The 24,972-nt window shown below is 46.9% G+C and overlaps 2 long non-coding RNA genes across 16 annotated transcripts in view; both read left to right on the top strand.

Annotated features, from left to right (window-relative positions):
- LOC137205937 (uncharacterized) overlaps positions 1 to 17,180 on the top strand; it is a 137,072-nt gene extending 119,892 nt beyond the window's left edge. For 2 of the 15 annotated variants that reach the window (XR_010934364.1, XR_010934367.1), the window contains 4 exons: positions 3,703 to 3,865; positions 14,394 to 14,662; positions 15,112 to 15,277; positions 15,883 to 17,180. This is a non-coding gene — a long non-coding RNA (uncharacterized lncRNA). Of the gene's footprint in view, positions 1 to 3,702; positions 3,866 to 9,707; positions 9,777 to 14,393; positions 14,663 to 15,111; positions 15,278 to 15,882 lie in introns of all 15 variants that reach the window. The other 13 variants (XR_010934363.1, XR_010934365.1, XR_010934368.1 and 10 more) reach the window with 10 other exon arrangements.
- Positions 17,181 to 18,252: 1,072 nt separating this feature from the next.
- LOC137205939 (uncharacterized) lies at positions 18,253 to 24,538 on the top strand. The gene is made up of 2 exons (XR_010934379.1): positions 18,253 to 21,508; positions 22,226 to 24,538. It is a non-coding gene; the product is annotated as an uncharacterized lncRNA (long non-coding RNA).
- The last annotated feature ends 434 nt before the right edge of the window (positions 24,539 to 24,972 follow it).

Raw genomic sequence — 24,972 nt, 5'->3', positions numbered from 1 at the left:
GTGATTTCGAGAGAGAAACGCAGGTGTGGGTTTGCACCAAGCTCCCTGCTTGCCCTCTCCAAACCTCATCGGGGTCCCCTCCCCTCCAGTCCAAGTTGGTAGTCCCTCTTCTTCCCCTCCCCCACCCCCTCTCTCCTTCTTCCTTTCTTCCTCCCTCGTCATGTCCTTAACCAGAAATGCTGGCAGCTGTGCTTCTGCCCAGCGTGGGCCTACTTTCCTCCTGAGCCAGAAAAGTGGGCACAGAACAAATGCCCAGGCTGACCCCTCAGGGCCCCAACATCAAAGGCACAGGAAACAACTCTGTTTCCCTGTCCACCGACAGGTCAGCTGATGTCTCGCCAGGCAGCGCCTCTGCCCGCGGAAACAGCCCTGTTGGCCACGCCAGGCACCCAGATGTTTTGATCTTGCACGGCAGGTGGCCAATGTCTCTAACCTTTCCGTGTGTAAAACGTCTGATGAACGGGAAGGGGATTCCAGTCAGACCACGGAGCAGACCTGTGCAGCTGCCGGGGGATGTCTGCACCTGCCTGGTGCCCACGTGGACACAGGGCACACACGTGCACAATCACACATGCACACTCAGCCCATGTGCAAGCATTCATGCACATGCACTTGTGCACAGGTGCGTGCCGCACGGGCACACACACACCCACGTAGGCTCATCCACAGAGGGGTTGCTCCAGGCCTCTTACTCAGCGTTTCCCTACCTCATCGAAAAACAGTCAGAAAGACAAATACATGATATCGCTTATGTGTGGAATCTAAAAAAAAAAAGATACAAATGGACTAATTTACAAAACAGAAATAGACCCACAGACATAGAAAACAAATCTATGGTTACCAAAGGGGAAAGGCGGGGAGAGGGATAAATTAGGAGGCTGGGATTAACAGATACACACTGCCATATATAAAATAGACACCCAACAAGGACCTACTGTATAGCACAGGGAACTATACTCAATATTTTGTAATAACCTATAAAGGAAAAGAATCTGGAAAAGAACATATATGTATGCATTATATACATGTATAAGTGAACTGCTGTGCTGTATAGCAGAAAATAACACAACATTGTAAATCAACTGTACTTCAATTTAACTAAAAAAAAGGTATAATCAAAACAAATCTTCCCCTGCCAAAAATAGATAGATAGATAAACAAACAACAGTCTCCATCTGGCCATCTGTAAGAGTAACCCAGGTTCTCTGCTGGACTCCTCTGACAGCCAGCCTCGAGTGGGCCTTGAGGGAAGAAGCCCTGAGTAGGTGCAAACCTTCCAGAGGGGTCGAGACAGCCTTCAACATCTGCACACATCCGCAGGCAGTTGGCCAGGCCCTCGAGGGCCACAGGGACACCCGTCCTTCACAGCGTGATAGCTGGGAGCTCGCCAAGGAGCCGAGCGCCAAGCTGGGCCCACTAGGGATTTAGCAGCAGGCCGTCACCCACAGCTGCTGGGATTCAGAGGACAGACTCTGAGCCAGGAGCCTGCGTGTAGTGACACTGCGACAGAGCCCAGAGCCACAGTGCAGCCCTGTCCTTGAAGAAGCCGTGGGACCCTGCGATGGGCTCACCCCCGCTCAGGGTCCAGGGTCGGTGAGAGTTTGTTTCTCACTGAGGTGCAGTGAAAAGAGCAGACTGAGGGGTTTTGTTTGAAACCTGCCCTGGGGAGAGGTCAAATGAGGGGACCTGGAGCTGTTAACAGTGCCCTGGTCATGCACTGGCTCGCCATCCATGAACCCCTCCCCTTCCCCGGTACCTAGGGGGCACAAGTAACGGTGACATTTTAATGATTTCAGATTTAAAACATGTTCTCCTCTGCCTGCCTCCAAAAGGACTTTAAGAGGCTATAGGATTCACCGTTTTCATCACAATTAGATGAAAACTTCCAAGCAGAGGAGTGGGTTCCAGCAGGCCCCCAGACGTGAGGTGACGGCCACAAGTGAGCGTGGAACACGCCTCCACACGGCACGCAGCTGAGGTCCAGCCCCAGACCTTCCATCCTGTGGTCTTGACGCCTAGGATATCTGGCCAGGCCGTGGTGACCCGGCCAGGATTCAGGGGTATGGCGTCCACCTGGGCACCCAGCTACCTACCTGCTGTCTCTGGCTGCCCCTGGGGAGAAAAAAAGAACACAGCTATCTTACTTTTTAAATTTTAAAAAATATTTTTAATCGCTAACCCTTGCCCATGGTCCAAAGTGTCAGAGATTCAAACCAGTGTGTGGAGAAGAGTGTCCCTCTCAGCCTGACTCCCTGGACCCCCAGAGTCATCTTCCCCAACTGCTTCATGTCATTCAAGGTTCCCAGCAATCTAAACATGCCAGTTGACATTGTCAGGGCACAATAGAAGATATTTGCTTCGTTTTGACTTTGTTTAGTTTCAATACCGTTTTTGTCTTTATAGCTTTTGTTTTTTCTAAAAAAAAAAAAAAAAGAAGAAAACACCTGTAAAGCCCATCACCTAGAGATGAAAGAAGAAACAAAATGTTGGCTATTTTTCTTTCTGTATATAAAAAAGTATTAAAAAAAAAGTATATAGTATTTTACTTTACAATACTGGGATCACAATATCTCTAGCAGTTTTCGTTAGGAAATAGTCTTTTATAATACGCTTAATGTCTGTGTAATAGTTCACCTTATAAATGTATCATGAATTATTTAGCCACACCTGGCTGGCTTGCCTCTAATTAGAAAAAATTTCACGAAGTGTCACCACTGGGTGAGAGTTATCTCAGCCGATCCTCCTGACAACCCTGTCAGACAGGAATTACGATGATCTTCAGTTTATGACTTGGAAGGCTAAATCAACGACTCAGAGACACTCAGCTACTGGGTGCCAGGAGGGGGACTCTAGTTAGCACCCCCAGCTACACTGTTGCCCTGTCCCTGGACCCTTGTATATACCGTCATCTATTTTTGCCATCTTGAAGGACACATGTTAGCTTACTGTTGTTGTTTTATTTGATCTTTTTAAAATTTGTGCTTATTTTTTGGCTGCGTTGGGTCTTTGTTGCTGCGTATGGGCTTTCTCTAGTTGCAGCGAGCGGGGGCTACTCTTCCTTGCGGTGCACGGGCTTCTCACTGCAGTGGCTTCTGTCGCTGCGGAGCACGGGCTCTAGAGCACGCGGGCTTTGGTAGATGCGGCTCGTGGGCTCAGTAGTTGTGGTGCACAGGCTTAGTTGCTGCACAGCATTTGGGATCTTCCCGGACCAGGGATCAAACCTGTATCCCCTAGATTGGCAGGTGGATTCTTAACCACTGAGTCACCAGGGAAGTCTCTAGCTTACTGTTTTTATTTGCATTTATTTTGTTGTTGTTGAGTTTGAGCATGTTTTAATTTCTTATAGACCATTTGCATTTAGTTTCCTTTAAAATACTTGCTTGTGTGTTTCTGCCTGTTTTTCTGTTAGTCTTGTGCCATGTACATACACACACACACATAATTACCCATTATCTGTCATATATGTTTCCCAGTTATTTTCTTGTCTTTTAATTTTGTTATGGTAATTTATGACTGAGAAGTTAAAAATTTTTTATGTCTACCAATATTTTCCTTTATGATTATTCCCATTAATTTTATCTTCAGGATGCTTTCATCCCTCCCAGGTGCAGATAAATGTTTATTCCTATTTTCTTTTAGTGGTACAGTGAGTTCATTTCCACATTTAATTCCTCCATCTATTGTTAATTTTCTTCTCAAAAGGTCAGTCCAGAAGTATACTTGAATCAGTTTGTGCTGGATGGCCACACCCATCACCGTGTTCCATCACGCCTGTTACCTGGATGAGCTCTTAGGAGATGGACATACCTGGTACCTGGGGCCAGCACATTATAGAGACTTTATACTTCCACTGATACAACTAAAGGTACATCAGCTTTTAGCAATCCCATGCATTACTCACTGACATTAACTCCATGGCAACGAAAACTACCAGACTTTCTTTTGTTCTGGGGGTGAGGGTACAACGTTTAGAGAAACATTTCCACCAATTGCTATAAATTTGCATGTAACACTTCTACATAACTATGTCTATCAAGTAGATATTATTTGGTCTTTGGCTTTTTATCTTGTAGCATAATTTCCATTTAAATTCCAAGGTGTCAGAATATTCTGACACCTACTTCTCAGCCTTCAGAACCGTACATGGCTTCCCAGGTCACTTTGGTCCATTAGCTATTTCACATGCTACCTTTGGACATCTGGGTTATTCCCTAGATCTTATTTTCACACAGGCAGCTGACAGCCATGCCCCTACCCCGCATGTTCTTCTGTGTTTCATTTTTAATTCTCAGTGTTTTTACTGACATATATTCTGACTCGATTTTTATTGATCTTGTCGGTTTGGCCTCTTATTCCGTCCAGTTGAAATGAGCTTGCGTCATTCACGATTTAGTTATTTATTTCATTTATCGTCCCTCTGAGCTTCTAGTTGCCCACATATTTGACACAAGTGCCTTTGACATCTTTGTTCAAGGCTTTGAAAGCTGTGTCTACAGATGAGGAAACCGGGGCTTGGAGTGGTGGGGTGCCTTGACCGAAGTCACAAGGCTACTGTGACTTGCAGCCGAGGCAGCGGGGATCCAGGTCCCGTGCCTCCCAGGTCGGGGCAGTGGGGTGGCACAGAGATGGCCAGCACTAGGGCAACAGCCTAATGCTGACAAAGGCATTAGTTGTCACGGCCGGACGCCGAACTGTGTGCTTCACATCCCCGGCCTCAGCCCTACGGATGACATTGCTGGGGGCGGGTGGGGAATGGGGTTGTTCTTATCCCCATTGCGCAGACAAAGAAAGAAACTGCAGCTCTGAGAGCGGAAGTGAGTTTCCTAGGGTCAGCAGGGAGCGGCTAGCAGATGGATTTGCATCAGCCCCCAGCACTGATACCCTCGACCGTGGTGCGGCTCTGATTCCTGCGCCATCAGTGGCGTCAAAGGACACTCCAGGGACACCATTAGGGCTGGGCGGGTGGAAGGACACAGCCGCTGGCACAGATCTAGGATCCCCCCATCCCCGACCTCAACAAGACTTCAAAGTGTTCATCTTTCTGTTTGGGCTCTGTTTTTCAACTAGCTAGGGATCCACCTCATCTTATTTTCACCTGGTCCACATTCCTCCATTTCAAGAACGAGACTTTGTCAACTGCTTGGTTGATGTTATTTTAGGTACACAACGCTTACCAGATTGCAGCTGTTTGATCACAAAAGATTCCTGGGAGTTTGGTGGTAGGGGGCAGCGGTGGGGGACTTGAACCCATGTTGTTCCCCGTGTTCTTTTGTTTTTTTAAATAATTTTTTTTCAATACATGAAGGACCTGAATTGCTTGTTTTTAGTTTTTGGCTGTACCCTACGGCATGTGGGATCTTAGTTCCCCGTCAAACCCGTGCCCCCTGCATTGGAAGGCAGAGTCTTAACCACTGAACCACCGGGGAAGTCCTCCACCCCCATGTTCTTTTTGAAAAGTTTTCAATCTGCATGGTCAAAGGTTCTAGAATATTCCCCCAGGGATTACCATCAAGCAACCTACCCTTTTACAATTTTTGAAAATGGACAGTTTGCCCAGGGGTCAGCTGCCCAGTGTTTAATCACGGTGCTTCTTTGAGGTCATCTGAGGGCTTCCATCTTTGCCTGGGCTGAAGATGAACTCATTTAGCGTGTCTGGGTATCTGAGCGCTGCCTTGTCTTCTCACCAGCCCCGGGTTCTACCTTTGGAAGAACATTATAAAGAACTAGAAAACAGGGAAGCTAAATTGAAATTGCTGAATCTGACTCCTTTTTGTCAAGTCTTTACACTTCAGAGTCTTCTCCATGCAGAGCCCTGTCCCTTTCTTGTTCTACTCTTCCAGTAGCTTTAAAAACCTTCCTAACATTGTGGCTCCACAGTAACTTCTGCTTATTCTGGACATTAGCCCTTCCCAGGACTGTTCTCACAGGTACGGGCCCCTCATGCATGTTCTCCTTGATTCTTTGCCTCTCTTCACCTTTGGGTGCCTTTCTAAAGATTTGAGATCGCCTGTGATCACCCTTTGGGACCACATTGGGCTTTTTTCTAGGCATTTCCTTTCTTTTTGTCCCTCACTGGGATTAGTCGCTATTATATAAGCAGAATTTGGGATTTCCCCCCAATCTCTTTCCTCACTTGGGATCAGATACTCGAACCCCTGGACCCTCAAGTTAAGACTGTGTGGCACTAGGAAATTTTGCCCATCTTTTCAGGCTTCAGTTTCTTCATGACAAAATGGGCGTGATGATAGCTTTAACCTCCTAGAGTTGTTATGAAGGAAATAGTGCATAGTCGTGATCAATATCAGTATTATTACCTATCTGTTACTGAAACCCTTTGTGGTGACAATCGATAGAAATCCAACTCAAACTGGCTTATACACAAAAAGAGAGTCCATGGGCTCAGGGAATTTTCCCCAAGGGCTCACCATCAAACAAAGTCCAAAAGTCAATCGGCTTCAGGCACAGCTGGATCAGAGCCCTGTCAACGTCCCCAGGCTCTGGTCTCTCCATCTGGCTCTGCTGCTGCTTCATTTGGGAGCGAGATGGTGCTCCAGCCCCTCCCCCTGCCCGCCTCCTCCACCAGCCCCTGCCCCAACCTCCTAGCGACCCGGGCCCCCAGCCCAGCAGAGCCATGGCGAGGGTCAGGACCACAGAGCCTGGCTCCTACCCCTGGGAACTGGCACCATGCCCAGAAAAGGGGGAGCTGGGCTCTGAATTTGGGAGATGCGCTCACCGAAAAGCAGAGCTCGGGAGCCTTCCTGACTGTGAGTGATTTCACGGACACCTGGGCACCTCCTCCGCTCTGATGCGGCTGATGGCAGCTAGCCACTAAATGCTGCTCTTTCCAGCAAGACAAACCCCACCAGAGTGGAGAAAGATGACCCTGAGCCCTGCCCTCGGGTCCCGCTTTTTACTCCCTCCTTCACCCTGGCCCTGGCCCTGATGCTCGACTCTGACACCTGCTAGACTCCATCCTGTACTCCCCTCAGCTTGGTCCTGATGGCTGGTAATTAATTGGCTTTTTCTTTGTCCTTTAACCCCACCCGTGCCTTCCAGATGGGTTTTCCACACCTGGCAATTAACCTTGGCAATCACCCTCAACTCTGCCCAGTGGGCCTGCTGGACCGGATTTTATGTTTGTTTGTTACTTCTCTGCAATGCACTCTTGGGCTGTCCTAATACAAGTCTGGTCACTCACTGTGGTTATGGTGTGACACCGTCACATACAGTGCCAGGCACCATTTTTTCTTTAGTAGCCTGGAATCCCTGTCCCCTGCCTTTGTGCAGCTGCGTGACCCTCTGTGACCCGACCTTGACCCCTGTGCCATCTCAGTGGATCAGGGAGTCCAGGTGCTGTGCCCCTCGCAGGGAAGTAGAAAAGGTGTCCACGGTGTTGTCTGCTGAGCCCCCTGCTCTGCCCCAGGGCAGTCCCGAGCCAAGCTGGGTCAAGCAGCCTTGGACTGAGCAACGCCAGCCCCATTCATTCCCCACGGAGACGCTTGACAGTGGAAGAGTTTCTGTCCTGGGCTGAACTGGCTCTCAGCTCAGGATCCAGCTTTCCTGTTGACTCCGTGAGCTTCTCTGTAGCTTCTAATACGTTTCCCTTTTTGCTGGAGTCAGCAAGAGCAGTTTCTTTGACTTTCAAGGACAGAGCTGACATTCTAGGGCTGTGCTTCAGCTCTTCTGGCTTTATAGATTTATTTGAGCTTTTTAAAAATGCCTCCCTCTGAAGTTTCCAGTTAAACTCTTTCTGGTCACACTAGCAAGTCTCCTGCAGCGTGTTCTTCTCGGATTTGGGTTCATACATCTTGCTTCCTGCCAGGATCCCACTGTTCTGGGGTGGATCTGGGCTGCGGTCCAGAAGACACAGTTCCGCACTCTGACACCATCTACATGCCCAGATGTTCCCTCCGTATACTTCCTCTCTCCTCCTTTCACTGCCAAAGTCACGAATTTCGAGCGAAAGAAGGAATGAAAACACCACCTGTAACACCGATTCCTTCAATTTCCTCCCCAGAACTTCCACATAAATAGAAATAGATTGGATTTAGACTCATAGACGCATAGACCATCACACTTGGAAGAAAACTTAGAAACCATCACAGGTCTTTACTCAAGTGCCATCTGTGATCGATTGGTTATGGCTGACTGGGTTTCACATCTGGACACTGAAAGGTGCTGTGAGGGATTCACAATGCCTGCATGGGCGTGGTAAAGGAAAGTACCAGCCTATGATCTGATGATTCGCTCTCCTCCGACAACCTGCTCTGCATTTTACAAATGAGGAAAACTGAGTTACACACATATTAAGTTGCCTAAAGCTATATAGGAAGCCAGGGCAGATTTGGGGATAGAATCTAGGTTGTCACACCTTTCCTAACAATGACAATGACTTCAGGTTGGAGTTCAGTCTATATGAGGTCATCAAAGTCTCCTTGCTGGTTGCATGGCGTGGTTTCTAGGCTCAGCCACTTCTGTGCAATGCAGCAGGACCCTGTGGATGCCTGTGGGGCTAGGGGCAATATTCATGGAGATCTTTCAGGATCACAGTTCCGATGCCCTAGGGCAGTCCAGGCGGTGCCGGCCCTGGGAGCTCACCCATTAAGTGGGGTTGTTTTATCAGACTGCAGCTGAAAACTTCAGAAACTACTGTCCCCAACGGAATATACTCCAATTCATTCCAAGTGGGGAGAAAACAAATAGCCCGGTGACCCTTCCCAAAGTGTTAAAGTTCCTTACGCTTGAGATGGGAAATCGGGTCCAGATCCAGACCTGGCATGATTCATGAGAGCTTGCTGTGGAAAGAGGGGGACAAAAGGTCTTCAACCTTCCTGTGAAAGCCAGCTCCTTATTTTTAAACCCATCCCGTTTGACTGTCAAGGTCGGAGCCTTCATAAAAGCCAAACTGCACTCCTAGAATTAGCAGGGCAGCATGCTCTAGGGTGGTGAGGACCCTGCAGAAGCAGGCAGCTGCAGGATCTGGGGTGTCCGCCTGCAAACATTCACTCAGCAAGTTCCTGGGAGACGGGCCTTTCTCCTGGGCCAGCAGCCCCAGAGTGGGCGTTCCCGATAAGGAACAGGGCTGCTGCTTTGGGGGAGGGAGTTCTTCTGGACTGGGGCCCATTCTCAGGACAGTTGTCAGTGGCCTTAGTAATGGGACAGCATTCTGTTTTATTAAAAGCCTGTTGCTGGCTGGGAAAGCTGTCTGCCTGCTGTGTGGGCAGGGGCCCAATATCGCTGCGGGCAATTCCAAGCCAGTCCTTCGAGCTGACATCAAACCAGGAAAGAACATGACTGAGTTTTAGCTGATGTAGCAGTACTTTTTCTTTCTTTCGTTTCTTTCTTTCTTTTTTTTTTTTTTTTAACAGTTCTCTCTACCAGTTCCACTGTGTACATTTTGTGTGTGCGGGCATGTATGTGATCTTGTCAACCGGCGGCAGCTGGAGTTCACCCCTTGAGCACACCTCCCCTGGCTCTCCGTTTCTCCCCCTCCCTTCCCCCTTCTCCATAGCCTCACCCTTGCCTCACTGGCCTTCCCAGCCCCCAGCCCCCTGGTAGACACTGGAGCAGAGGGAGGCCCAGACTGTGGCCTGAGGGTATTTACAGGGTAGGGGTTGGGAGGGGAGAGAATTTGACTGCTTTGTTTATCTTCTGAGTCTGGAAACTCTACAGAATTCATCCATTTTCAAGGAAGCCTTCATTTGCAGGTTTCCCAAAATAAAAAATAAAAAAGGAGCCTCACTTCAACAGGAACCAGAGGAAGAGCAGTTTTCTCTGTGAGCTGATTTGTTTATTATTATTATTTTATTCTTTAACATTAGATTTGTTGAAGGTAGTCAAAGACAGTCACTTTTTTTCATATTTTTATTTTGCTTTTGTCTTTTTTTGCCTTATCAGTGTAGAGGGCAAATACTTTGTGGGGAGATTGACATAAAATGCTCACTTGACACATGTCTACGGGAAACAGAGGTTTTGTGTAAACTTTTATGTTCGCATTTTCTGCTGAGGTTACAGATGTCTCTGGGACTCTTCCCTTCATTTGTAAATTGAAATCACTCAAATTGCCCCTCTTTTACAAATTAAAAGAAATTAAATGTGCTTCAACACAGATTTTAAAAATAATTTCAAAAAATTTATAAAAGCGGTTTCCATATGCTGGTTAGCTGTGTGTACATGATTTCTCTGGGTCTTTTGAAAATTTGGAGCGAGCAGTGCCCATATCAGGTAGAGCATGTGAATTTACTGGCTTCTTTTTAACCCTGTACTCAAGCAGTAAACTTTTCCTGTAGTGCCAGAAAATGGCATATGTTTTGAAAAACTATTTCTAAAGATGGTCAGGGCAGATAAGGGGAATTCAGAAAAGAAAATATAAAATGTGTTACTTCACACGTGAACATTCAATTTCAACTTAAGGACAGACATTCCATTTTAAAAGCTGCTTTTATTTACCACACTGTATGAATCACTGTACTGATGTAAGCCTAAAATCATGTAAACTCACAAGTTTTGCCACATATTTTAATTCATTTTATAATTGTTTTCAAAATCTTGGGAAGAGTAATATATGGCACAAGAAAAGAGTGGTATAAATCATGTTAAATCCAGTGTACTTTTTCCTAAACTGTGTCTTCAAGGTATAAGATATTCAGCAAATTGGATTTTTTTTTTTTTCTCTACTCTCTGGTTACTTAAGAGAAACCAGAAGATTATCTCTATGGTGAGGGTATAGAAAGCAGTATTTTTATTTTTTAGTTTTTTTGATGAGGGGAAAGCTCGATCCGCTGGCATAGTGTACTGGCTACTGTGTCTGTGGTAAATTCAAAACATTAACTCCAGGTTTTAATACTGCACATTCCCGCAGGTCACTGGGCCAAAAGCCCATCCAATATTGTCAGGCAAAGGCCCAAGATGAGAAACAAGTAAAACACAGATACGAGGTCTTTACTGGTGCAGCTAAACATTTGTAATTAAGAAAACTCCAGTAGTTCCATGGTAATCTGTTTCTAGATAAACGTAGTCGTAGCCTTCGGCTCCAAAGGAAAACCTCTTCCTTCAAGACACTGGGTGAGGAACGGGGAGAACTCAGAGAAAAGCCGTTTTCGGTGTTACAGACAAGTGTTTACATTATGAACCAACTTTCGATCCAGGAAAGAAGTGATAACCTGTTTGGGTTTTCCAAAGGAATTAATATCCTGTGGACTGAATACAGAGTAGGCTCAGAGAAACGTTGAATAATGCAATTGATCTCTTCCAAGAAAGCAGAGGGTGGAGTTCTGATCATAGGAAGCACCACTGACAGTATTTTTGTCTGCTTTCTGGAAAATCAACCAGGAAAGAAAATATGTCTGAAACATTTAAAAAATAAGCTGTTTTGGCATCTGGTTCTGGAACAAGATGGTGTAGATTCACTTTCCCTACTCTGTTTCTCTAAATACAACTAAAAACTCTGGAAGCTATTCAATAGACAATGATAAAAGAACTCTGAAAGTTGGAAAAGAAGAAGGTAGACTGGCAAGAATCCTCAAGACTTGAGAAACAACAACTTTTTGAGTTCCCTGAGCTTTTTTATCTTCCATGTACCCTGAACAGGGCACAGGAGAGGATTGCCACCTGGAATCACCAACAGGCTCAGGCAAAACAAACAAAAAACCCCAAGAATATCCTAATCTTTCTGGCCAAAGTCCAGGAGAAGGAAAGCACAACAGAGACCCAGTAAGAAGTTCCAGCCTCCTTTGGATTGTCTGCAAGGACCTAGGGTCCTTGCAGACAATCCAGTCCACTGGCAGCAGCAAAGCCCTGGACACTTCTGGCTCCTGGTCCAAACTGAGATACCATCAGGTGGTCTGAATCACCCACAGCTGCAGCAGCAGTTGAAACCATACGTCTCCTTGGCCTCTACGCAGTGGCATAAGGAGACCCAGGCCCACCAGCAGCTTCTTCCTCATTCTCAAAGGTTTCCCAGCAACAGTCTCCATACAAAATGATCACTAAGAAAACTGTATGGAGAGATATACTGAAAATATAATTAAAGCAAAAAAGAACTCTAAAAACGTTCAAGTAACCCAGAGGAAGTCAATAAAAAAGAAACAGAAGAATGATAAACAGAAGGAACAAACAGAAAACAAATAATAAAATGTCAGACTTGGGGCTTCCCAGGTGGCGCAGTGGCTGAGAGTCCACCTGACAATGCAGGGGACGTGGGTTCGTGCCCCGGTCCGGGAAGATCCCACATGCCGCGGAGCGGCTGGGCCTGTGAGCCATGGCCGCTGAGCCTGCACGTCAGGAGCCTGTGCTCCGCAACGGGAGAGGCCACAACAGTGAGAGGCCTGCGTACCGCAAAAAAAAAAAAAAAAAGTCAGACTTAGTCCTAATAGATCAGTAATTACCTTAAATACAAATGGTCTAAGTACACCAATTAAAAGGTAGAGATTGGCAGAATGGATCAAAAAGCACGACCCGACTAGATGTTATTTACAAGAAACCCACTTCAAATTCAGTGACATAGGTAGACTGAAAGCAAAAGAAAGGAAAAACATATACCATGCAAGCATTAATCAAAAGGAAGGGGCTATGTTAACATCGAAGTAGACTTCAGAGCAAAGAAAGTTACCATGGGCAAAGAGGGAGATTACATGTTGACATATAGGATTAATCCACAAAGAAGATACAGCCATCCTGTGAACCAAACAACAACATATTTCACAATATATGAAGCAAAAACTAAGACAGCTGAAAGAAGAACGAGATAAATCCACTACTGTTGTTGGGAGCTTAAATTCCCCATTCACCTCCCACTCAGGACTTATAGGGCTACTAAAGAGAAAATCAGCAAAAATATAGAAAAGAAAAAATATAGAAGAATTCAACAATACCATCAACTGAAAGGATCTAATTGACATTTATAAAATGCTCTGTCCAGCAACAGCGTTTAAAGGGCCCATGGAACATTTGCCAAGATAGACCACATCCAAACTTTAACAAATTCGAAAGAATCGAAATCATATAGAGTCTGGCCATAATGGAATTAGAGTAGAAATCAAAACCAGGAAAATCTCCAAACTCCTGGAAACTCAACAATAAACTAAATAATTTATGGGTGAAAGGGGTGATCTCAAAGGAAATTTTAAAAGTACATAGAAAGAAAGAAAATGAAGATAAATATATTAAAATTTGTGAGATGCAGCTAAAGCAATGCTGAAAGGGAAATTTATGGCGCTAAATGCTTACACTGGAAAGCAGTTATCTCAAATAACTAATCTAAGTTCCGACTTCAAAAAATTTAAAAAGAGCAAACTAAACTCAAAGCAAACGAAAGGAAGGAAATACTAAGGAGAGAACATCAATAAAACTGAAAGCTGGAAAATAATAGAAAAAATAACGGGAACATAAAGATGGTCTTCAGAAAAACATCAGTAAAATTAATAACCTCTAGCAAGATTGGCAACGATAAAAAAAAGAGAGAAGACACAAATCACCAGTATCAGGAATGAAATGAGATACCACAACAAATTCTGTAGCCATTAAAATGATAATAGGAAAATATGACAAACAATTTTATGCTTATAAATTCAACAATTTAGAAGAAATGGGCCAATTCCTCAAAAACCACAAACTGCCAAAACTCAGCCAAGATTAAATAGATAATTTATTCAGCTCTGTAACTATTAAAGAAATTGAGTATGTAGTTAAAATACTCCCCCAAAATAATCTTCAGGCCCAGATGCTTTCCCTGGAAAATTTTACCGAACAGTTATTAAAGAGCAATTACTGCCAATTGTACACAGTCTCTTTCAGAAGATAGGAGAGGGGATTCTTTTTATGTGGTCATCATTTCTGACACCAAAACCAACCAGAGGCAGTTAAAAAAAAAAAAAAGAAAAGCTAAAGACCAAGATCTGTCAAGCACTTAGATGAAAAATTATCAACCAACTTTAATCAAATACAGCAAGTTATAAAAGAACATGACACCATGACCAAGAAGGATTAATGCCAGGTATGTAAGATAGATTCACTATTTGATCAGTCAATATAGTCCACCGTATCAACAGATCAAAGAAGAAAAAGCATATAATCATGTCAATTGATGCAGAAAAATCATTTGACAAAATTAGATACCCATTAATGATGAAAAAAAAAAAAAAACCCTCTCAGTACACTAGGAACAGAGGGGAACTATTTCAACCTCATAAACCCTACATCAAACTTTGTATTTAATGGTGAAAGACTTAGTGCATTCACTCTAAGTTCTGGAATAAAGCAAGGATGTTTGCTGTCATCATTCTTATTTAATACAGTACTGGAGGTTCTAGCCACTGCTATAAGGCAGGAAAAAGAAATAAAAGTCATACGAATTGGAAAAGAAGAAATAAAACTAAAACTATCTTTTGTTGCAGGCAACATGATTGTCCACATAGAAGAATAAGCTGTCCTCCTTTCACTGACTGCATTGATCAAGCAAGTGCTTCCACTTGTTCTGAGGGTGTTGCTGCAGCAGACAGAAGCACAGGGGCTGAGAGCACAGCTTGGGCGTGGTAGACCAGGTGGACACCCCAACTCCACCATTCCCAGCTGTGTACCCCTGGGCACCTTCCTTGACCTCTCTGAACTTTGGTCCCCTCATCTGAAATGGAGGTTATGGCAGAAACAAGAGCCTATAGTCGTTGTGAGTATTAAGTGAGAGCAATGTACAGACAACTGAGCAGTGTACTTGCTGCAGGTATTACTACTACTTGCTGCTGTTGTAGGTGATCCTGCACTGTCTGCTGTGCTGCCCCCAGGACTGTCACTGGAGCCAAGAAAACTCAATTCTCCTGCTCAGTGGCCCTGTGACTTGTCAACTCACACATCCATTCTGAGCTTCACTGCAGAATGGTTATAAATGGTTTATTTATAACATGGTGACAATAACCCCTCTCTCATAAGATTCTTGTTAAGACAGGACGAAACAACAAATAAAAGTGCTTTGAGCACTTTAATAATAATGATGATAATGATAATAACAGCAGCTAAAAATTTTTGAGCACTCCCTAGCACCAGCACCATGGATTGCTTTTTACTTACAACATTTCACTTAATCCTTATAACCATGAGTTATTCGTCTAATTTATGTAGATTGGGAAACTAGTCCCCAAGAAGTAATCTGCCCAAAGACACAGCTTGTGAGCCGTAGAATCCAGATTTGGACCCCCAGGATGTGGCTGTGTTCTCATGCTTCCCAGAGAAAGTAAGCCAGTGAGGGAAAGAACAGCTTGGCCTGGGGCTCACTTCCACTGGAAAGGTGGGTATAATCTGTTGTGGGAGGCTCAGAGTGCAGTCTTTGACGTGCAGTGGGAGAGCCAAGAGTCATCCTTGGCGGTGGCAACTGGCTCCAAACTAACAAACTGTCTGAGAAATAAGGTTCCCTCTAGTAGGACACCAGGTAGGATGTTACTCAGAAAGTCAGCTTTCCATTCCCTTGAAGGATTCAGTGATTAGACTGAGGCCAACTACGGGCCCAGGTCTAAAAATAACTCCATCCCTTCTAGCAAGGACTCAGTCTGGACTGAAGTCATTCTTTCAGGTGCAGAAAAGGAAAGCTTGACTGTACGTCATGGACTTAAAATAGGAGTGGGGTCATAGGGCCAGCTGGGGCTCACGGGTGCCAAGTGGGCAGTTTGTCAGCTGGTGTTTCCTGCTTTGGACAGCAGGTTTCTGCCTCCTTTTTTGAGTTGAGAAGGAGTGAAATTGTATGTTTGAAAAGCTCACTTGTTTTGCTTTCTCTCTTCTCCGCGTGTGCCCTTTTCATCCACAATAAACATTCGTCTTTACTGGGTGTTCATGCATTGTCCTGAAATATACTAGTTACAGAAATTAAAATTGGCTACTCTGCTTCTTTCTCCCTAGCTCTGTACGATGGATCCATGAAGTTTTCCTTGAATATCTCTGCCCAGAGTGCAACAAAGAGGCCACTAGTTGAATAATTCCCACAATCCCATGGTATGGTGGAGGTCCATACGTGAGGGGTGGGCGCTCTATGGAAAGGTCTCCTTTGTGAAGGACGGTAGGCTACAGCCTAAGAGCCTACCAATTCTAAGAGTCTGGGATTTGTTTCCTTTTTATAGCCTGGCTATATTTAGGTCAATGAATTGTATTCAAGATGGACTCATCAGTGCTTCAGTCAATGCATTCTTTCATTGAAAAGTTATTGAAAGGACTTTTGCTCCAGACAGCGTAGCATAAAGTCATCCCTCTCTTCTCTCCTCTCAGTTAGGGACAATGATAAACTCTGGAAACACTGCAAGAAGCAACCATTAAGAGAGTGAAAAGGCAAGCCACAGAGTGGGAGAAGATATTTGCAGATCATAAAACTGATAAGAGACTTGTATCCAGAATACATTAAAAATTTCCATAAATCATTAATAACCCAATAGAAAAAAATGAGCCAAAGACTTGGATAGGCACTTCACAAAGAAGGGATATAGTTTACCAGTAAACGTGAGAAGCAGAGTGCACAGTGAAATCCCAAGGAGACACATCTACACGCCTGCCAGAGTGGCTGAAAATGAACAGACTAATAACCTAAGTGCTAGCGAGGATATGGGGCAAATACACCTGCCATCCGCTGGCTAGTGGGGGCGTGAAGTGGTACCATGACTCTGGAAAATTGTTTGGCAGTACTGAGTGCTGAGTGTTGTAATACCCCCATGGCTCAGCATTTCTACCCCTCTGTATACACCCAACTGAAACACATACTTATTAACACTGAAGGCATGTACAGAGCTGCTCGTAACCGTCCAGTTATAGTAGCCAAAGACTGGAAACAACAGTGGAATGGATTAATGTATTGTGGCGTCCTTAACAGTGAAACTGAGCAATCGAACGCAGCACACGGTAACACAGAACTGAGATCTTCACGCCCAGTGAGAGAACCAAGACAACCAAGAGGGTTGAATGGCTCTACGTACTCCAGGTTCAAGAACAGACAAAGCTGATGAAGATTGAAGTCCAGACGGTAGTTATGTGGGGATGTAACTGGAAAGAGGCACAAGGGGTGCTGAGGTGCAGCTAATGTCCTGTTTCTTGAACTGGGCAGTGATTTCATAGGTTTGGACACTGTGAACATCTGTCGAGCTCTTATGCTTATCATTCGTGCACTTTTCTCTCTGCATGTTTCGCTTCAATAAAGAGTTTACTTAAAAGAATGTACTTGGGTTTGCAAAGTTGAAAAGAGCCACAAAACTCCTCACTGCCTCACAAAGAGTATTTTATATGCTGGTCAAAAACGTGAGAAACCAAGATGCTGGTCTCTCCCTCTGAGCCAATAAGCAAACAAATTAATAGAAAAGTAAGTGGGTTCACAAATGACTTACTTATAGACAGTCTACACCAAGTGTCCTGATATCTCCCATCCACAGACAGGCCAGGCCCCTTTTGACACAGTGGCCTGCTCCCCTCTCGGCCCATCTGCTTCACTGAGTCCATGGAGTCCCCGCCTCCAGACTCTCAGGCCTTGGGCCGCTCCGCCCATCTGCTCACCAGACACCATGACCAGGGACAAGGGAGTCTGGGCCACAGTCAGCCCTCCCTTGTCACTGTACAGCTCACTAGTGACCCTTTTTTTTTTTTTTTTTGGCGGTACGCGGGCCTCTCACTGTTGTGGCCTCTCCCGTTGCGGAGCACAGGCTCCGGACGCGCAGGCTCAGCGGCCATGGCTCACGGGCCCAGCCGCTCCATGGCATGTGGGATCTTCCCAAACCGGGGCACGAACCCATGTCCCCTGCGTCGGCAGGCGGACTCTCAACCACTGCACCACCGGGGAAGCCCTAGTGACCCATTTCTTTTCATCCCATGCTGATGCCCCCTGACATATAGAATTGGGGACAGAATTCTTTGGGAATTTCCTCTCTCTGGAAACATCTAGAGAGCTTTTGCTGAGATCCTAAAGATACTAAGGCGTCTTTGCTGAGATACGTGGCTAAAATCATCCAGGCACTTTTTAAATGAGAAAAGAGGCTCTACTTTGGAAGGTGTATCTGGTGAAAGAAAGGGCCCTACGCGAAAAGGCCGCTTTGGGCTTCCCTGGTGGTGCAGTGGTTGAGAGTCCACCTGCTGATGCAGGGGACGTGGGTTCGTGCCCTGGTCCGGGAAGATCCCACATGCCGCGGAGCGGCTGGGCCCGTGAGCCATGGCCGCTGAGCCTGCGCGTCCGGAGCCTGTGCTCCGCAACGGGAGAGGCCACAACAGTGAGAGGCCCGCGTACCACAAAAAAAAAACAAAAACAAAACAAAACAAAAGGCTGCTTTATGTCCTCATGAGATCTTAGGGCTTTCCAATCTCTTACTCTTATCAATCCACAGGGTGAGAGGTGTTGGTGTAACCAGCTGGACATTTTTTACAGACCATCTTTGTGAGGTCCGTCATCTCCCCTCCCCAGTAGGACGCTGAAGTTATGTTAGAGCCGGTGGGCCTTTGAGAACACCCAGCATAGACCCCTGGTTTGCAGAGGAGGGCGCCAAGGCCGAGGAGGGAAAGGGGCTTGTCAGCTGAGCAGTAAGAACACAGGTCTCCGGGGACACCTGGCAGCCACCCTACATTGGGGATTTGAGGACAGAGCGAGTCTCGTTGCTCCAAAATTAGCTGTCACCTCCTCCCCTTGGTTCCTTTTCTTGTCTTCCTACCATCAAAGTCCGGTTCCAGAAACCTCCTTAGGAGGGCCCAGGGAGCTGGCTGTGCCTCCTGCTAGGAGCGAATGGGCGCAGGCGGCCTCATCTGGGTGCGCTGGAGGAGAGAGGCAGCTGTGTGGACGGGCAAGCCAGAAACGCGCGTCCCTGAGCGGCCTTGCAGAGGGCTGTGTGAGGGCTGTGTGAGCATCTTGGCTTCTGCAAGTGTACCTCACCGGTTCAAATCCCACCCTCACCTCTTATCCTCCCTGGGCCCCGTCTCCCTGCCTGTGAGGCAGGGATAGTGGTGGAATCCACTTTGTCGCTTGCTGGGAGCGATGACTAGCGTGTGAAGCACGTAGAACAGCCTCTGTGATGCTGAGATGAGGGTAGATGACCACCCGAAAAGGCAAGGGGACATTCTTCCAATTTCTTAGGTGAGGAAAAGAGGCAGATGCAGCATTTGCTCAGGGAGGTAGAGCCTATCTATTGCCCAAGCTAACACTGTACCACCCGGCCTCTGGGAAACCCTGGCCTCTCGGTAGGAACAGCTAGGTATCCAGTGACCACATGATGCAGAGACAGAAAAGGGAGAGTCTGATGGGTGGAGCCCTGGCTGGGGCTGGGAAGGGTGCCAAAGGCAAACCAATGTCCCCTCCTTTACTGGTCAGCCTCTAAGGGATGCTTTGAACCAACACCCAACCAGGTGCTGGGGTCAGGGAGGGGAGGATGGAGAACCTCTCTGTAGAATGGGCAGGGACAGCCTGAGATGCTCTAAAAGCCAGAGAGGGACTTCCCTGGTGGCGCAGTGCTTAAGAATCCACCTGCCAATGCAGGGGACACGGGTTCGAGCCCTGGTCCGGGAAGATCCCACATGCCGTGGAGCAGCTAAGCCCATGAGCCACAACTACTGAGCCCACGCACCACAACTACTGAAGCCCATGTGCCTAGAGCCCGTGCTCCGCAACAAGAGAAGCCCATGCACCGCCACGAAGAGTAGCCCCTGCTTACTGCAACTAGAGAAAGCCCGCGTGCAGCCACGAAGACCCAACGCAGCCAAAAATAAATTTTAAAAAATTATTTTAAATAAATAAATAAAAGTCAGGGAAGTCTTTCCCCTGGAAAACATTCCCTCGGGGGATCTGTCAGGTGATGGCTGCAATGTCCGCTGTTAGAGAGCCATTTCTTTGGCTTAACGTTTGATTTTCTCTTAAAAGCAGAGCCCTCACTGGCAGAGGAGAAGACGAATTAGCCTTGATTCCGAATTCTGTGAGTTGCATGCAACAGGTTTTAAGGAAAGTATGGGAGGAAGCTTTAGGGATGCCTCCTGTCTGAAAGGAAAGAGCCATGACAGCAAAGGTTACAGAGACAGCCAGTTTTCCGCGCTGCCCCGATTCCAGCTGTGCTGGGCTTGGGTGGCTTCTCACATTTTACACAGTGTCTCCTCTGCTGTGTCTCCTGTGAATCTCTGAACAACCCTGTGAAGCAGGGATCGTCCCCATTTTACAGATGAGGAAAGAGAAGGCTACTCCCCATTCTCTAATGGTTCCAAGCAGAGCAGCCAACGTTGGGAGAGGGGGCGCTCCTGGGCCCAAGTGCTTCCTATCTCACCTCTGCTTTGTGTCATGGGGGACGGGGCAGAGCTGGAGGGAAGGGGAGGAGGTACAGAAAACGAAGACCCCATAAATGTGACAAGGGTCTGCCCACCCTAGAGGGCTGGGATAGTGCGCTGCATTCAGGCTGGCCACGTTAAATTTGGTTAGTTAATTGCTGAGACCCACGCTGACTAAAGAGGGGGCCCCTGCCTCTCCCTCTGCCTGGAGTGCTCAGCCAGGCGTCCCTGGTCCTCTGATCCCTTAGCTCTCAGCGGTCACTCTCCAGACAGGCTTCCCATTCCACACCATTGCTCTCCGCCTCGCACCCTGCCTAACCTTCATCGGCGCCCCTGACGGTTTCTTGTCTGTAATCTCTTCCCCTCACTAGCGTGTTATTCTTCCTAGCACCTGAATCAGTGCCTGGTACGGAGGTGGTGTTCAGTAAATGAATGAATGAATGAGCAGGTGATGAATGAACTGGGCACTTTCTCCTGCCACCCCACACTGACCCTGTGGGAGGCGTCCGAGGGGCACACGCTGATTCCAGCCACTTAATCCTGACATTCAATAAAACAGAGTAGGTGGTGTCCTTAGTAACAGGCCATGTGGGCCCTCCTGTGAAGGCTCCAGTGGAACCTGTGAAGTGTTTAAAAGACAGAGATGTAGCATCAGCTCATTTATGCGGATGAGAAGCTGTCCTGGGGATGACATTCAGCTGCATTTTCATGAAAATGACATTGCAGGATTCTGACCAGCTCTCATCCACTCCATTTCTGCTTCTGTTTCTAGGGTTTAGCATGATTGTTTAAGAGACTAAAGGAAGGAAAAGCAGTCTCTAGACGCTCATAATATAACCAGGACCCATGGCAATAGCTACTAAAACCAGGACCCATGGCAATAGCTACTGTCTGTGGACCGCTCGCTGCATGCTGAGCGCCAGACCAGGAAGCTGGGTTGTGTTATTCTCACCTAATCCTACATCAGCCCGTGTACAGATGAGAAAAGTAGGGCTTCAACCAGCTGGCGTTCTGCCCTCACAGTTTCCTTTTCTTTCCACGTCCTGGGGTTGCTCAGAGTGGACAGTCAGACTCACCCAGCACATTGTGCCCAGTCACCTCAGTTCGCTCTTTTCTAAGCTCTGAGGGTCATCCTGCAAAATGGGGGCAATGGCGTCTCCTCCTTTTGGAAAACCTGCCTTGTTCTCCGACATCTTGGGAGTTTCCCAGCCTGCTTTGGTCCAGGTCTGGCTTGGTGTGCTCAGCAAATCAAATGCAAGTAAGGCCTGGCCTTCCAGCTCCCATCTCCCCAACCCTGTCACAGTCTCTCCCCAGCAGTGCCTGCACTGGCTCATGGCCACGTCTGTCTAGTGGGCTGCGTGCCAGAGGGTTTTCACGGGTTGTCCGGGATCATATGCTAAAAGCTCAGTGCCTGACAGGGAGGACACTCAGTAAACCACAGTTGCCCTGCACTATTTTTCTGTTTCTGATTCATTTCCTACTCTTGCTTATGCCCCCCGTGTCATTTTTCCATGCCACCATCTAAAGTGACACACACGCTCCCTCTGAGGGGTGAAGATACCATGAGGTGGGAATTCCCTGGGGGTCCAGTGGTTAGGACTCCGTGCTTTCATTGCCAGGGGCACGGGTTCAATTCCTGGTCGGGGAACTAAGATCCCGCAAGCTGCATGGGGCTGCCAAAAAGAAAAAAGAAAAAAAGATACAAGAGGTATACTCCAATAAAGATGTTTAAAAAAAAAATAAAAGATACACGAGGGAGGAATCCCGTGTCCCAGGCACCGGCCAAACACAGTGTAACTTCCTGCAGAGGGCTCAACAGCCAGCAGCCTGAAGGCGTCAGGCCTCCCAGGAGCCCAGTTGACAGGATAGGAACATTCCGGGCTCCTTTCAGCAGCATGTGGACAGAGCCCCACAGGGAAATGTACACAGGAGACCTGGATTCTGTTCCTGTCTAGCTCTGAGGTTTATTCCCTAGGTGTCCCTAGGTGACTGTTGGGGGCAGTCCTCCCGGTGGAAGCTGACATGGGAGAGGATGGCTGCCTAGCTCTAACCTCCAGCTCGTAGAAGACATTTTCTCCCCACTTGCGGACATTCGTCAGGACATCGGAGTTCTCACCCTTCTTCTGCTCCTAACTTGTTATGTGACCTGAGGTAGGTCACTTAGCCTCTCTGAGACTCAGTTTCCTCTCCTACAGGGGGAGGGTGATGGGCTGGACTCAACTCTAGAACCGTGAGACTCAAGTCTGCCTTTTAGGGTCACCTGTGGACATTTTTGGCAACCAGACTCCACTCCAGGCCGATCAGAGTGGTCCCTTGGTATCCGCAGGGCATTATTCCCAGGACCGCCCCCCCCCCGCCCCCTGTGGATACAAAAATATGGGGATGCTCCAATCCTTTATATTAAATGGCATAGTGCAGTCGGCCCTCCGTATCCACAAGTTCCATATTCGCGAATACGCAGGGTTGGCCGACTGCACCTGAGAATCTGGGGGAGCGGTCCCGGGGGTTCCCATGCACTTGGGAGGGAGGGGAATTCTGGAATGGATGGCTCCTCCCTCCCCCTCTCCCAGCGTTGACCTTGGTAAAGGCCCAAGCCCCACCCCCCGCCCCACCCATCTCCTCCACGCCCACCTTGTACTGTTTGCCAGGGATACGTTTCCCAACTCAAGGATGGATGTGTTTAAGCCCAAAGCCCCTGAGAGTGGAAAATGTCAGCTCACTTTCTCATCCTGCTTCCGTGGGTGTCTGGATGTGGGCTCTTGCGGGGACAGGCCCTGTGGGCCCAGGTTGCTGTGGGGCTGACTCAGGGACTGTGGGCCTCCAGGAGAAGGTGGGCAGGTCCTGAGGACATCTGAAGGCTTCACAAAAGACAGTGACAACAGACCTCTGTATTTGCGAGTTTTCAAAAGGGGGAATTCCTGCCTGTCATAAGCTCTCCTTCTCTGATGCTGACAGTTTCTTATTGTTGTTAGAGGTGATTATTTGCAGACAGGAATGAAAAACGGCCCCTCTGCTCTTTCTCTGCTGGCTGAGAAGAGGGACATCTGCTAGCTCCAGGGCCACCATCAGTGGGAATGGAAAACATCAACTTCCTTCTATTTCCCAATCTCTGGCCTTGTTTTTCTCCTTCTTTCCTTTCTTATCATTTCTTTGGCCTTTCATCTCCTTTCCCATTCTTCTCTTCATTCTTCACACCATAATGTTTACTTAGTTTCGAATGTTCTCTTCTGGTTGAGAGTTGGCTTGGTCCAGGCTAAGTGGAAATAAACAGGATTAGATCTGTTCTGTGCTGAGAAGGATGAAGATAAAGATCGATGCCAGATATGGTCGTGATGATGAAATTTGGGGGCAGAAGGCACCAGGAAGGGACGGACCTGTTCACAGGAGACGTGTCATTCACTCTTATTAGCATGTGCAGCACAGAGTGAGACAGAGATGTGATTCCAGCATGCTCCAGTACAGCGTTTCTCAGAGTGTGGTACCCAGACTAGCAGTGTCAGCATCACCCGAGACCTTGTTAGAAATGCAAGTTCTCAGGTTCTATCCCAGACCTGCTGAATCAGAAGTTCTGGGGGTAGAGCCTGGGAATCTGTTTCAACAAGCTCTAGGTGATTCTGATGCATCTTGAAATTTAAAAACCATCGCTTCTAGTGTGTAGATATCTCGATTGTTATCATTAAGTGAACGATTGTTTGTTGATTTGGAAATGGCCATGGGGGACCCCAGATGTCTGAGGAAGGCTGAGTAGGAGACAAGGGGGAGGACCAAGGAGGAGTGAGAGGTGGGGTATTCACAGCAGGGGAGACTGTTGTGTTCCATTAAGGACTTGCATTGGTTAAGGGGAAGCCTGATTGGTTAGGGGGAGGCTGATTTGGGGAGTCAGGAAACTGGGAGAATTTAATTCAAAGAAAAAAATCCTTGTTCCCGAGGGTGATTTTTGCACGATCCAAATAAAATAACTGAATAACTCTGCTCGGTTCCAGAGCAAAGGCTAAACGAAGAAACCACTTGGTTCTTAAATGATTTCTGATAAATCGAGAAGAGTGTTGCTTCCAAAAATTACGGACCTTTCAAATATACAAAAAACTTCAGAGAGCAATATAAAAATACATGAATAGTGATTTAACAGTGACAACATTTAACACACAGTAGATGAGAGCATTTTATTATATTGGCTTCAGATCTTTTTAAAGAAGATGCGGTTGGATGCCCCACCGTCCACCCCCATTACTAGGTTTTACACATTAACATAAATGGAGGGATTCTGCTGTTCTCTTTCTTCTCTCCATGTTGTGGATTCTGTCTTTGTTGCTACCCGTGGGTGTGGCTCATTTTCATGGCCGGGTGGTAGGTGTTTCGTCACATGGACCCTTCTCATCCTCATGGGCATTTAAGTGAAGATGCTGTACAGTGTTTCCATGTATTCATGTGGGATAGTAAACACTGGACGTGGGAAATTATCTTTGAATATATTTAAAAAGAGGTTTTGGGGTTGTTTTCTTCCAATTTAAGTATAAAGGTCTCCAGATACACAGCTGGGGCTACGTTCTCAGTTTTCCAAGAAAAAATGTCTTTGTCCGTCAACCCATTCTTTTCTTCCTACACTCATTCAGCCAACCGTTGTTGAGCAGGTACCCCGGGTCAGGCACTGTGCTGGGTGCTGGGAAACAGGGGGCCAAATCCTAGAGGTCCACAGAGACTGCAGAGTCGGGATGCCTGGAG

This window comes from Pseudorca crassidens, chromosome 14, assembly GCF_039906515.1.
Source record: "Pseudorca crassidens isolate mPseCra1 chromosome 14, mPseCra1.hap1, whole genome shotgun sequence".
Taxonomy (NCBI): domain Eukaryota; kingdom Metazoa; phylum Chordata; class Mammalia; order Artiodactyla; family Delphinidae; genus Pseudorca; species Pseudorca crassidens.
Note: the sequence above shows the minus strand (reverse complement) of the source record. Positions and strands in the feature narration are given on the sequence as shown.